This window comes from Podarcis muralis, chromosome 14 (assembly GCF_964188315.1).
Source record: "Podarcis muralis chromosome 14, rPodMur119.hap1.1, whole genome shotgun sequence".
Taxonomy (NCBI): domain Eukaryota; kingdom Metazoa; phylum Chordata; class Lepidosauria; order Squamata; family Lacertidae; genus Podarcis; species Podarcis muralis.
In genome coordinates this window covers 18,588,057-18,602,392 of record NC_135668.1, presented here as the reverse complement: position 1 = coordinate 18,602,392, position 14,336 = coordinate 18,588,057, and the positions used below count along the sequence as shown (strand labels likewise).

At 44.5% G+C, this 14,336-nt stretch overlaps 1 protein-coding gene across 4 annotated transcripts in view; it reads left to right on the top strand.

The window, feature by feature from the left end:
* Positions 1-14,336, top strand: part of IL16 (interleukin 16) — an 84,898-nt gene that overhangs the window by 17,649 nt on the left and 52,913 nt on the right. Inside the window, exon 1 of one of the 4 annotated variants that reach the window (XM_028706038.2) lies at positions 7,563-7,638. The exons of 2 other annotated variants lie outside the window; for them this stretch is intronic. The gene's annotated coding sequence lies outside the window, so the exon portion shown is untranslated. Of the gene's footprint in view, positions 1-7,562; positions 7,639-7,683; positions 8,410-14,336 lie in introns of those variants that run through there. One more of the 4 variants, XM_028706039.2, reaches the window with a different exon arrangement.

Here is a 14,336-nt window from a genome sequence, read left to right as displayed (position 1 = left end):
TAAGGTGGAACGGAAATATCCTAACATGGAGAGCCACATATTCCCCACTCCTGTTACAGCCTATCTGACCACTGTTTCTATAGTATAAAGGGGAAGGGGTGATAAACCTGTGAAAATAAAGGTAAGAGCTTTGGTTGTGGTTAAAATAACTTCTATTTAGTCAAAAACTTCCATCTCCAAATATTCATTCAGTTTCAAATTCAAGTACAGTGGTACCTCGGGTTACAGATGCTTCAGGTTACAGACGTTTCAGGTTACAGACTCCACTAACCCAGAAATAGTACCTCAGGTTAAGAACTTTGCTTCAGGATGAGAACAGAAATTGTGTGGCAGCGGTGTGGAGGCAGTGGGAGGCCCCATTAGCTAAAGTGGTACCTCAGGTTAAGAACAGTTTCAGGTTAAGAACGGACCTCCGGAACGAATTAAGTTCTTAACCCGAGGTACTACTGTATTTTTCATATTACCAGACAACTTTTCCTGAAAACTGGGGGGTTGGGGGGGGGGTTGGGCTGTGTGTCAAATGGTATTTTATAATACCTCCTTTAATTCAGGCATTAAAGGGGTCTTTATTTCAGCCTCTACTTTAGGAGTAACCACTTTAAAAAGAAGCCAGATTTTTTTTTTTTAAGAAACTAGTATTCAAAATGTAGATGAAAGTCCACAAAAACGATTAAAAAAAACACCAGTCGTGGCAATGCCAAATTGGCAATTTCATATAAATCACTACGGCTCCAAAGCCAAAATAATTTATATGCTGCACAGCAACCAGTTATTAGGGGGGGGGGAATAGTTGGTCATAAGATCCTAGGATCAAAACTGTGTGATTTAAAGGCACTCTGCTTGAAGACATATTGCAGAACTGAGAAGAATATGGCAAAGAGTAACTATAATGGTCACAAGTGTTGTAACATATGGTCCCATTAATTCAGGCAAAAGTGACTGGGGCTTTTATTTATATACTGCCCTATACCCGGAGGTCTCAGGGCGGTCCACAGAACAAAATCAAACTATAAAACCACAAAATATGTAATAAAAGCAACAACCCAATAACCCCTTTTGTGCATAAGGGGGTGGGGGTGGGAGAGAGATGAAGGCAGGACTATTGTGAGGCTGGTTCCAGGTCTGAATGAGTCCTCAGTCTAAGATTTTAGACAGTGCCCTCACAGTGCCTGATGGTTCCACTGTTTTGGAGCATTGTGGGAAATATAGATTCACATGCAGCCACTTGGCCCAGGACAAGCGTCAGTTCCACAAAGCCCTGGTGGAATACTCCACTCCCAAAAGCTGCCCGAGGTGTTTGCATGCTGACACTGGGGCTTGAATTCAAGCTACATGTAAACCTGGGCTGCCCATTTAGCAGATTCTCTGTTTTGAGACTTGGGGCGGGGGAGAATTTAGTTCAGTTCAATTTGAAATGTAAATCTACCCAATCCACACTTTCCAAAACAATAGAAGAACTGCGGCACAACCATCCTTCAAAATTTGCAGTTCTCTGAATTTTGCTGGGGAACTCTCCAGCCAAGTAATGTGGACACAAAAATGCACATACTGGGGTAAAGTTTGCATAAAATGCATATATCAATGAAAATATCATACGAAAATGCATTATATTAGGGGAAACTCTTTTGCAAAAATGTGTACATTAGGGAAAACTGCATTTTAGATAGGTGTTTATTAGAAAAAAAATTAAAATGCTAATGAATTTTCATTATAATTTTTTTTGGAAAAGCCATCACATCAGTTTGCGAACTGAGCTTGGAAAAATGAAAAACCAAGAGAACCCGAAGTTGACGGATTTGCCCATCCCTAGTTGAGATTACTCTCTCCATTATTCCATCAGTTATGAAAACTAACATATCGGGGAGCGTCCTTGTTCCTCCAGACAAGCCAGGTGTTTTTTTGCATGATTATCTGCAGGGAGTACTCCCATTTGGGAACATTCAAAAGCAACATCCCCACCGTGACCTTCAACATGACATGGAAAAATCCTTCCCACCCCCTTCATGCTCCTCCAGGTCTGAGGTGCCTTCTGTGTTCAAAGCCACCTAGTGAGCACCTCTTCCTTTCGAGGTCAGGGCTCTCCTCATCAGCAGGCAAATTTATAATTTGTTTATTTATGCTCCTGCCTGCTGGCCTGCCACTGGGGGTCTGCTGCCCCAGACTTCCCAAATCCCTTTCCTCGCTTATCTGCTTCCTGCCTCTCTGCTAAAGCTCCCCACTCCCTTTCATATGGCTGTAATCTCTCCTCTCCTAATGCGCCACAGGTGATGCTCTGTTCCCTTATTCTGGCTTTAGTCAGGGTCTTACGCCTGCCTCTCATTTCTTCCCCTGTTTTTTGCCTGCTTATTACCCGGCCCTCAGCTTGTTTCTCCTCCTCCTCTGTTTCATGCTCACTCCTACATTCATGCTCCCGTTCTGTCCTCCATTCCAGTCCGCCCACTCTCACTCTCTCATCTTCACGCCAGGCTGCCATCCTACCTTCCCTCCCACGCTCTTCTTTCATTCCACCTCTGTCTCTCACACGCTCCGATTCATCCTTGATCTGCTGCCGCCTCTTTTACTGCTGCTTCCTTTCCCGTATGTCTATCAGCTCCTGCTTCCCCTTCTCTGTATCGGTCACCGGCATCCACACCCAATGCATTTCTTGCCCCAATGCATTTCTTATCCTCTGTCAGGCTAAGCAGCGCTGCTTCATCATTGATCTCTCCCTTGCAACCTCACTTCCAGTCTGATTGGCTCACCTTTCAATTGGACTGTCAATATTTTGATGCACTGGAGAGGCTGTCCCCCCAACCTCTCTTCACAAACCCTTACTTGAAGGGTCACCTTATCTCACATATGCCCTCTCGATTGCTTCTGTTTGCAGAAGTCCGCTCCACTTCACTCCACCCACTCTCCTCTGGGGGCGGGGGACGAAGTCCCACATTGCCCGGGGGATCCCGGCCACGTCATCATCCAGCTGGCCAATCCGGTGGCTGGGGGGGCGTGGCCGGGGTCATTTAAGCTTAGGCGCAAGCCAGAGGGCTTCCTCTTGGCTCGCTTCTTTAAACTCCCTCCCCCCTCCCTATTTTACGGGTTTCTGTTTTATCGGCCTTGCTGTGGACCTCGGTTGGTTGCCATTGAGGGGCCTGGTAGGAATTTTTCCAGTTGGCAAAATTGGCATGGGGCCTTGTGGTTTTCGCTTACCTCGTAGCAATTGTCACAACTTTGTAAGGTTTTGCGGTTGGGCATTGTTTGACCTTATGATGGGGGAGGGGAGGTGCGGCCATCACCTGCCCCTCCAAGCTTAAGGGTATTCCATTAAAGGAATCTGGGGGTGTGGATCTTGTCCAAAGCCCGGGGCAGGGCTAGGGCCATGACATGACCCCAACGGAAACATCTGGGGGAGCTCAAGTTGGTCTGCATCGACGTGGCTCCCCTTTCTGGTGGTTTACCCTTACTGGACTTCCTGCGCAATGGGCAGGAGTCAGATATAGTCAGGTTCATTCAATGCCTAAGCCAATACCGCTCACAGTCTGTAATCAATAAAGTTGTGGCCAAAATTTGCCCAGTTAACATTAGCGTATTATCTGTGTCCTGGTGTCTTCTTTACAAGGGGGTGGCTGCGGGGTCTAGATATGCAACTGGCATTCCTATGAATGCTTCCTAGTGTTTGTCCTGCACTTGCAAGGTAACTTAGCCTTCACTGTAGAAACGCTTACACTCTAGAACTCTCTGCACATTGACATTAGGTAGCACTAGCATAGCATGGGTTGCCAGTGCCCGGGGCCATGCAGAGGGAGGGAAACAGAAGGAATATGCATGCACATTCAACTGCCTAACAGCATCTGCATCACCCAGGAGATCGCAGCTGCAGAGATAAGAAAAGAAGAGTTGTTCGGTTGTCTGGAGAGGTCATTTCCTGGTTCGCATGCGGAAACTTTTTTCAACAGAGCCCAGCAATAGAAGCGTGTAGCTGTATTGTGGCGGCACCAGGTATTGAGATTTTCTGCCGCTAACAATTTTGCCACAACCACCCCATGCCCCTCCCATGCTATGCCACTGCCAGGCAGGGACCTTGGCTGTATTTCTTCTGGCATTAGCTTAAAAACTTTTTATTTGTTTAGGTAAGCCTACCCAGGGGTAAGGGACGCAGGTCGTGCTGTGGTCTAAACCACTGAGCCTAGGGCTTGCCGATCAGGAGGTCAGCAGTTCGAATCCCCGCAATCGGGTGAGGTCCCATTGCTCTGTCCCAGCTCCTGCCCACCTAGCAGTTCGAAAGCATGTCAAGTGCAAGTAGATAAATAGGTACCGCTCTGGCGGGAAGGTAAACAGCGTTTCCGTGTGCTGCTCTGGTTCACCAGAAGCAGCTTACTCATGCTGGCCACATGACCCGGAAGCTGTCTGCGGACAAAACGCCAGCTCCCTCGGCCTTTAGAGCGAGATGAGCGCGCAACCCCAGAGTCGTCCATGACTGGACCTGACATTCAGGGGTACCTTTACCCAGGTGTATACTTTTGAGCTGAATTTTTATTTTATTATGTATATTTTTAATACTGCCAATTTTACTTACATTCTGATCCTTTCTTTAAAGCTCAGCTTGTTCTAATATACAATTTCATTTGTATTTTAAAATGAGTCTTTTATATTGTTTCAAGTGATCCACTTAGAGGCTTTCGATTAAAATTCTGTTAAATAAAGAGCTTAGGGAACTTTATGGAGCCTACGTTTTACCAATGGCAATTAAACACGACAGCTAAATTGAGCTTCCATGTTCAGGTGCAGTTTACCAGAGCTCAGTGACAAACAACAGGGGCAGACTTCATGCCCTGCTTGGGAGCTTCCTGGGAGCATATGACAGGCTGCTATAAGCAGCAGAGGATTATGGCCTTTGGTCTGATCAAGCAAAGCAATCCTTAAAGACATTCTTTCATCCTCCTCTACCACCCACCCACAGATGCTCTCCATCCCTGAATACATACTCACTCAAAAGTTTTGTTAAAGTGTAACATTCCTATCAGGGCCCACACATCTTAGCAAAACAGTGATGGTTTCACAGCAGTTGCCTTTCGGGAGCCCCTGCTGCTTGTTGGTCCCTCCTTTTTACACACTGCAAATTCTGAATGCACGGTCCTTGCTCGTCACAAGAAATGCCACAAAAAGGCCAGGGCATTTCACCTACACACAAACTGAATCACAGATCCTTGACAGGCTTCCGAGGAATCTGGCTGGGGGCGGCTAGGAGGCACGAGGAGCACAAATCATCAGGCGAGCTCTTTCGGTAGCAAGTCACAGCTGTCAACATTTCCTTTCCTACAAACCCTTTTGCTGTGCAAACTGCAGCTTAACAAATACGTCTCCTCCATTAGCGCCGGGTCTCTTCAGCATCTTAGGAACATTCCATGTACAGTAGAACCTCGGCTTACGTTAACGTAAACTTCGGGTTGCGAAAGCGGAAAACCCGGAAGTATTTTTCTGGGTTTCGCTGCTCATGCATGCACAAAAGCACTCTACGCACGGCGCACATGTGCAGAAGCACCCTGTCGCGCCATGTGCATGCGCAGAACAGGCACCTCTGGTTGTGGAAACCTCAGGATCCGACTGGAGCTCTGGAACGGATCCTGAAGGTACCACTGTATAAAGGTAAAGGGACCCCTAACCATTAGGTCCAGTCGTGACCGACTCTGGGGTTGCGGCGCTCATCTCGCTTTATTGGTCGAGGGAGCTGGCGTACAGCTCCCGGGTCATGTGGCCAGCATTACTAAGCCACTTCTGGCAAACCAGAGCAGCGCATGGAAACGCCATTTACCTTCCTGCCGGAGCGGTATCTATTTATCTACTTGCAGTTTGACGTGCTTTCGAACTGCTAGGTGGGCAGGAGCAGGGACCGAACAACGGGAGCTCACCCCACCGCGGGGATTCGAATCGCCAACCTTCTGATCGGCAAGTCCTAGGCTCTGTGGTTTAACCCACAGCGCCACCACTGTATAGAGAGGCGTAATCCTATAGCTCAGTAGCAGAACGCTTGCTTTCCATGTAAGAAGTCCTAGTTTCAATGCTCACCATCTCTGACAAAAGGTGGTGGGGAACCCCAAGTCTGAGGCCCTGGAGGGCTGCTGCCAGTCAGAGCAAGGACTGAGCTGGATGGGCAAAAATAGCTTGACTCAATGTAAGGCAGCTTCGTAAGTTGGAGAATGAATAATTGTTTCACGTGTTAAAAAGAATAATGGCTACACACCTGTCAACCATATGGACTTGTAGCATACCCCATAATATTTTTTGCCTTCCTGCTGAGAGTCACATTCCCATGGTGATCATGGGGGAGGAATTCAAGTCAGGTTGCATTTAAAGAACAAACAGGCCCATTCCAAAACAACACATGAAGCAAAATACAGCCACCCTGGGAAATTTGCAATTCTCCAGTGCAGTTCTCCAGCCATGCAATGCATACCAAAATGATAAATTGTGCCTAAAAAGGTATATACTAGTGAAAATAACATACAAAAATATGACAGGCTACGGTTAGAGGGTTGGGGTTAGGACTTCCAGATATTGCTGCACAACATTTCCCATAATCCCTGCCCATTGACATGCCTACTGGGGCTGATGGGGGCTGTAGTCCTGCAAGTTCTGGAGGGCCATACAGTCCTCATGCATGGTCTACACTGGCCATGAATCTCACAGTCCTGATCCAACTGAGACCGCATATCTGCAACTTTTAAGGAAAGGAAAATGCACTGGCAAATCGCCTCCTCGATCTGTGAACTGGCTCTGAATGACAGGCACTTCAATTTAACCCTGACCATCTCAATAGACAATGGGCAATAGATGTCTGGGCAGTATGCTGCCTTCTTCTCCTTTGAGTTTATCCCTCTTCATGCTAGACAAAATGTGATGAGGGAGAATATGCCCCTCCAGCTCATCATGATAACTGTGTCCACCCTGCTGTGTAGTGCCCTTCAGCCCTGTAGATGTAATGGAAACTATAAGGCCTAGGAACCGAGGAAGCCGTCTCGTACAATGTCAGACCTGTTGATCCATCTAGCTCGGTATCACATCTCCAGGTGTTTTTGGAATACAACTCCCATCATCCATGACCACTGCCCCCATTAGCTAGGGATGATGGGAGCTGTAGTCCAAAAACAGCTGGAGACCCAAGTTTGGAAAGCCCTGGTCTACACTGACTGGCTGTGATTCCCTGGGGTTTCAGAAAGGGTTCTCTCCTAGCCCTACCTAGAGATGCTGGGGGTGGAGGCCAAGACCTTTTGCACACTGGGCAGATGCCATGCCAATGAGCAACAACCTTTCCTCTCTTCTCTGCCTCCATCCTATGAAACTGCAAGCCTTTGTCAGAAGAGTTAACCCTTTATAAGGTAAACCAAAATGGCAAGACCCTACTTGTGGGGGGTGGGGTACACTAAGACATCTGGTGGGATGCCCTGGACACAAAAAAATCCACTGGGTTCATTTATCATTTTTCTTCCCCCTGCCCCTTTTTGCGGTTAGGAAACAATAGCTGTGTCCCATAGCCCTGTACAGAATTACTGAAAGAAAGTCATGTGACAGTCGGAGGGTGTGTTTTCAATTATTGCACTTGAAGCTTTCTGCCGGGGCCGCAAAGACAAACAGCCTTCTGAGGGAGTCTGCTGCTGCTTTGTTGTAAGTCCCTTTTAACATTTCATTTCTTAGAATGGTTCTATATGCTTCTCTCCTGTTCCCGCTGCAATAACCCCAGGCTCTGCTAGACGAAGTTATAAGAAAGGGGGAACCTACCAATGGGATAGCCCAAGACACATCAGATCCTTCTCCTTTTATTTATGGGAAAAGCTCAAAAGAAGAAGAAGAAGAAGAAGAAGAAGAAGAAGAAGAAGAAGAAGAAGAAGAAGAAGAAGAGAGTGCTGAACCTTCTCGGCTTCTCATCAGAGTGGATGAAAGAAGTCGAACTACGCTGCTCGCGCCAAACGGCACAAAAACCCTCGTGATCTCTACAGCCAGGAAGAAATCTGGCATTTCCTGCCTTTTCATTAAGAGCAATACTCTCCAGTTTGGTTTTGCAATTGCGCCAAACAGTTTTTATTATATTCGTAAATGCTCTGTTTGGTCATCCCAAATGAAGTGTAAACAGAATGGACGCTGTTCCTTGCAAGCACATTTGTTTACATAAAGAACCAAAAAAAAGGTTAGGATAATTTAGCACAAAACAGAGGAAGGGAGGTTAGAAGCGTGTGTGTGCGTGTGCGTGTGTGCGTGTGTAGAAGTGAGACCAGCCAGCCAAGCTGTTAAACATTTGATTTGGATTACAAAAACAACGCAAGACAACTTTGTATCTGGAGCGCACACAGGAAACAGAAGAAAAATCCTTAAGGAGGAGGGTGTGCTTCATCAGGGCATGTTGGCTACACCGACTTATGACTGCATTGGATTTGGCAGGTGGGCAAGTGTCTACAAAATAATTCTCCATACGCTAGTTCACAAAACTTGTGGGGCATTTGTATTATTCTTTTCTGCATGGTCGATCGTGACAGTGAATCTTATTCCTTCACCTAGCAGCTAAAAAAGGAGGAGGAAAAACTTAAGAAAGTTTCAGATCCACTCAGCCACATCAGGTAAACCTCCTTTCAGGTAGGAGAGCCACCAAAAAGAAGAAAAAGAGGGGGGAAAGAGGACATGATTTTTCATGTGTTATATTTAAATGTATAAAGGCACATTTAGAAATACTGTAATTTTGATAGATATACTGTCAGTTAGGAATTTTTCCAGTCTTAAATTCAATTCTCCACATTTCCACACCAGTTTGCACATTGCTTTTTAAACAAGTCCTCACGAAAATGCAAAAGCATCTTATTGCGAATTTCTCCCAAAAGACAATTTTTTTGTATGCAATTTGGCAAAATATATACAGTTTGACAAAGCGTTTCATTTATGCAATGCACTTTTGTATGTCATTTTCACCAATGCATGCATTTCTATGCACACTGTATCCAAATACGTACATTTTTGTACACATTACTTGGCTGGAGACCTGAATTGCAAAATTCAGAAAAGTGTGAGTTTTCAAAGATGGCTGTATTTGGTTCATGCAATATTCTGGACAGGGCTAATGAGGGTAAGTTTGCCTTTAAATGCAAACTGAATTGAAGTCCCCCCCCCCATCCCTGAATATAGTACATGTCACCACAGTGAGAAAGACTATGACCAGATGACCCGGGCATTTGCTCAGGCTGCTATCCTGGTGCTAACTGGGAATAGGCAATTCTATTGCTCCCAATGCTCTTGTTTCTTTATCTTTAAACCAGACTTGGGTTCGTTGTTGTTGTTGTTTAGTCATTTAGTCGTGTCCGACTCTTCGTGACCCCATGGACCAGAGCACGCCAGGCACTCCTGTCTTCCACTGCCTCCCGCAGTTTGGTCAAACTCATGCTGGTAGCTTCGAGAACACTGTCCAACCATCTCGTCCTCTGTCGTCCCCTTCTCGTTGTGCCCTCCATCTTTCCCAACATCAGGGTGTTTTCCAGGGAGTCTTCTCTTCTCATGAGGTGGCCAAAGTATCTGAGCCTCAGCTTCATGATCTGTCCTTCTAGTGAGAACTCAGGGCTGATTTCCTTCAGAATGGATAGGTTTGATCTTCTTGCAGTCCATGGGACTCTCAAGAGTCTCCTCCAGCACCTCAAATGGTAACTTGGTCACATGACCACCTTAGTTTTAAGCTCAGCACACACACGTGTGGATATGTAGGCAGATGTATTATGTTGAACTCTGGGACAGTGCTCATGGGTCAAAATTTAAAGCACTTCGGTCTACCATAAAAACACTTATTCAGCATTGGCCTAGGAAATTCATCTTATCTATCCCCCCTTGCGCTCTTTTGATCCCTGCTTGTGCAGCTTCGACCTGTGCCTTAATAATCCTTTCCCCGAATGCATTCCTTCCAGGAAAATGAACATTTATCAGAAGGTGCTCTCGAATTCCTTTCTTCACTTATTGAGATTTTCCTTTCCAAGACGATAGATCATGCTTAAGGGAAGCAGCTGGGCTGTTTTCAACGCCAGGCTGGTTTCTGCTGTAATTGCTTCTGTTGTGGTTGCTGTTGTGGCTCTGATTTATGACAGGGTTAGTCCATTTCCATGTACAGCACGAACCCTTTTAGCCAAGGATGAGCAGGTCCTTGATTACCTGGGGTTCACAGATGAGGCAAAGAGGGGCTAGACACTGCTCCGGAAATTTGGTTCTCCTCTGTTATCTTTCTCAAGAAAAAAGAAAGAAACAAGCAAAGCCCAGGAGGGAAAACCCCAATAGCCAAAATTGTGGGTGCATGCTTCAATTCTCTTAGAGCACACCAAAGCCCCAGAAGATCGTATTGGCACCATAATTTGGTTTCTTGAGGATTTCAGATGTTTAAGTAAAGGTAAAGTGGCCCCTGACCATTAGGTCCAGTCATGACCGACTCTGGGGTTGCGGCACTCATCTCGCTTTATTAGCTGAGGGAGCCAGCGTACAGCTTCTGGGTCATGTGGCCAGCATGACTAAGCCGCTTCTGGTGAACCAGAGCAGCATACGGAAATGCCATTTACCTTCCTGCCGAAGTGGTACCTATTTATCTACTTGCACTTTGTGCTTTCAAACTGCTAGGTTGGCAGGAGCTGGGACCAAACAACGGGAGCTCACCCCATCGTGGGGATTCGAACCGCCGACCTTCTGATCAGCAAGTCCTAGGCTCTGTGGTTTAACCCACAGCGCCACCCACGTTCCTTTCAGATGTTTAAAGAAGAGCAAACGCCTAGCTTTGATAGAACAGAAGGACCTGGGGGCCATGTAATCTATACCCTCTCCATGCAGGATCTAAAATGCAGAATGCAATACAACATCTCTGAAAGGTGGCCTTCCAACTCTCATAATGTTTACCCAAAGGAGAGGCTTTCTGGCAGCAAGAGGTGCTCCTAAGGTTCAGAAGATCTATGGCTAACGCTTAGGGAAAGAGCTCAAAGAGTTTCCTGAAGACACCTCTGAGTGGTTGGGTGTGGAGCAGCAGTGCTTTTCAAAATGCCTCGCACCGTTCCTACATCTAGCAAAGCTAAACTAAATTATGCAAAAACTAATATGACATTATGCACCGTTGACTCAATGTGCATTATTCTCCGAATGCTATACAGTGGTACCTCGGGTTACATACGTTTCAGGTTACTCCGCTAACCCAGAAATAGTACCTCGGGTTAAGAACGTTGCTTCAGGATGAGAACAGAAATTGTGCTCCGGTGGCGCGGTGGCAGCAGGAGGCCCCATTAGCTAAAGTGGTGTTTCAGGTTAAGAACAGTTTCAGGTTAACTGGAAGACACAAGATTTGCCCACTCTGGAAGAATGGCAGATGCAACTGATAGACTATATGGAACTGGCAGAAATGACTGGCAGAATCCGAGACCTGGGAGAAGAGCTAGTGGAAGAGGACTGGAAGAAATTTAAAGACTACTTGCAAAAGCATTGCAAATTGTATGAATGTTAGAAGGATGCAGGATATAAAGATAATATGGCATTAGTGATATAGTTGAAAGGAGTATGTAAAAAATGGTTTATAAGAACAAAGGTGAAGTCAGAATAATATTATGTCAAACTTAAATAAAATGATAATAAAGGGAAAATTTGGAGGCATAATAGTTGAAATGTATAATATAAAATAAGATTTGAAAGAAGGTGAGGCATTGCTGAATAAGATTGTGTAAAAGGGAACACAGAAAAGGGAGAGGTGAGGGAGTCTGGAAGGAGGGTTATGAGAACAATATCTAAGAAATTGGTTTTGGTTTTTTTTATGTCTTTTTTATGTCTTTTTTCTTTCACTTTTTATGGTGGGTTTTCTATTGTGTTTTTCTGTTTTTTTGATTGATTGTGATGGTGTTTTTTCTTTTTTTCCTATCCTGTTTTGAATGTGAAGTGTGTTTTATTGTTTAAAACTTTAATAAATATCTTTTAAAAAAAAAGAAAGAACAGTTTCAGGTTAAGAACGGACCTCCAGAACGAATTAAGTACATAACCCGAGGTACCACTGTATACAGTCATACCTTGGAAGTTGAAGGGAATCCATTCTGGAAGTCCGTTTGACTTCCAAAGCGTTCAAAAACCAAAGCGTGGCTTCTGATTGGCTGCAGGAATTGGAAGCCACGGAAGTCCCATCGGACTTTCAGCTTCCAAAAGAATGTTTGAAAACTGGAACAGTCAGTTCCAGGTTTCGATCATTCGGGAGCCAAAACGTTTGAGAACTAGCCTGTTCGAAAACCAAGGTACGGCTGTACAGCTTAGTTTTCTTTGGTTCAGAAATGAAATAGTTTAATACAGAATACATGTATCAAGGAAGACCTTATTCACCTCTTCCTTGCTAGGCCTCAGCACCAATCATTCCCTGCTATGAAAATCCCATATGCAGAGCCAACACCCATATCCTCCTTTCTAGGGTCACAATATGTGCAGACGACTTGAGGTTTTAAAGGAAAAACAGCCAGAGCTGGTCTGGTCACACATCATGATTCATTAGTACATTAGCAGAAAAGGAATGAAAAGAAGAGGATACTGAGGAGATTCTGTTTGGTGCACTTCCCAAAATTATATGCAAACCAAAACACAGCTACCCTTTAAAATTCGCAGTTCTCTGAATGTTGTGATGGAGCTTTCCGATTAAAGAAATTTGTACAAAAATGTGTATATTAGAGAGAGGGTACATAAAAAGGGCCTTCTTAGTGGCTGCTCCCAGATTGTGGAACTCCTTGTTGGTGCAAAACATATATAGAAATGAGAATTCCTGGATACCAGGATCCAAGTTTGGGACAAGTATTCTTTGGTGAGAGCACTGCAGCAGAGATTTAGAGTCACAAAATGTATAACAAAGTGTAGAAATATAAGCTGCTAGACCTTTAAAATATGCCCTTCCAAGTAAGTGAGTCCCACTTCCCCTAGCATAGAAGACAACACGTTTGATAAGTTAAAATTTGGTTTACTTACAAACTCTTCAAAGGCCTGCTTCATGTGCTTTCCCATATATCTGTCAGAAAAGTTGCACAGGCAGTAAAACTAAGCTTAGTTACAAAGTGGTGAAAGTTCCTAGATTATTGATATAGGAACTCAAAAGTATATGGTGAGAGCCATGCTGTTTTGCTGGAGCAACCAGCTCAAACCTCTTAACACACCGAACTTCTCAGGTAGACTCGGAGGAAAACAATAGTCTTGTTTGCCTATTTCCTCCTAAAGTAAGGGAAGTGACATTGCTAGCCGGGCAGGACAGCCTACTCTATGGTATTAACTCCTTCATGTATTAATTAGACTGAAGTATGTTGATTATGTGAGGCTGGTTATCCCACACTCCCTTCCATGGGAGGCTGGCCTCCTTTTTGGTTCCAACAGTCCTTTGGCTACTAACTGGCTGTTGTGGCAGGTCTTCTGAGAGTGGGTGTTGTAGCGTGTGGGTGCTTTTAAATGGTTTTGAGTGCTTTCAGTGTTGCTGAAAATGACATTCATAAATGTGTATATTATGAGAAATGCACACTAAAAAGCTGGTGAGTTTTCACAAGGAATTCTAAGATTGGGAAAATGAGATTCTCAGAGATACAGAAAAGGAAAGATTGATCCATCCCTGGTAAGGACAATCAGATCAGTCTATTTCTGGTCTGTGTCAGTTACATGAGCATTCATTCATAAATTTGGTTTCGTTTTCACATCATTTTGTGCCTGCATTTTTGGTACACATTTTAACTTGAAATATTTATCCTAAAATATGTAGTTTGCTGAGCCAAAAATTATATTCTAAAATCTGGAGCAACACAAAAGTGAAAGGAAACTGCCTTCTGGGGAAACTAATTCTTGGTTGGTCTACTTACAAAACCCCAGACCTAACAAAATCCTCAAAAGCATCTGTATGATGCATATTTTTGGCTTTTGAACATGTTTCCTTTGCATAATTTAATTCCACAAGGCGTAAATGTATATGCTATCCAATGAGATCTTTTTTTTTAAGCACTACCCTTAAGATGTTAGAAGAGGAAATCATCTTTGTTGAGATATGTTACTACAATAGTTAACCATATGCCAATATAGATAACAGCTAGTGTGCCATGAGAAATAAAATTTAAATCAAACTATTACAAGCTACCATAACTCTGAAGAACTACCCACAAGTGGAAGCTGCCCGTTAGCTCTTTTTGAAACTCCATGCTGTCCTCTTGCTTCCTTTCAATCTGCTGAGGATGGCCAGTTCTGCCTCATATGAGTTTGGTGCAATGGACTTATCCCATTATTCCTCATAGAGACACATAGACCTAACTTAAGAGGAGTTCACCCCCTGCTTTTCTGCATGAGTTACCCTTTTGCACCTGAAACAG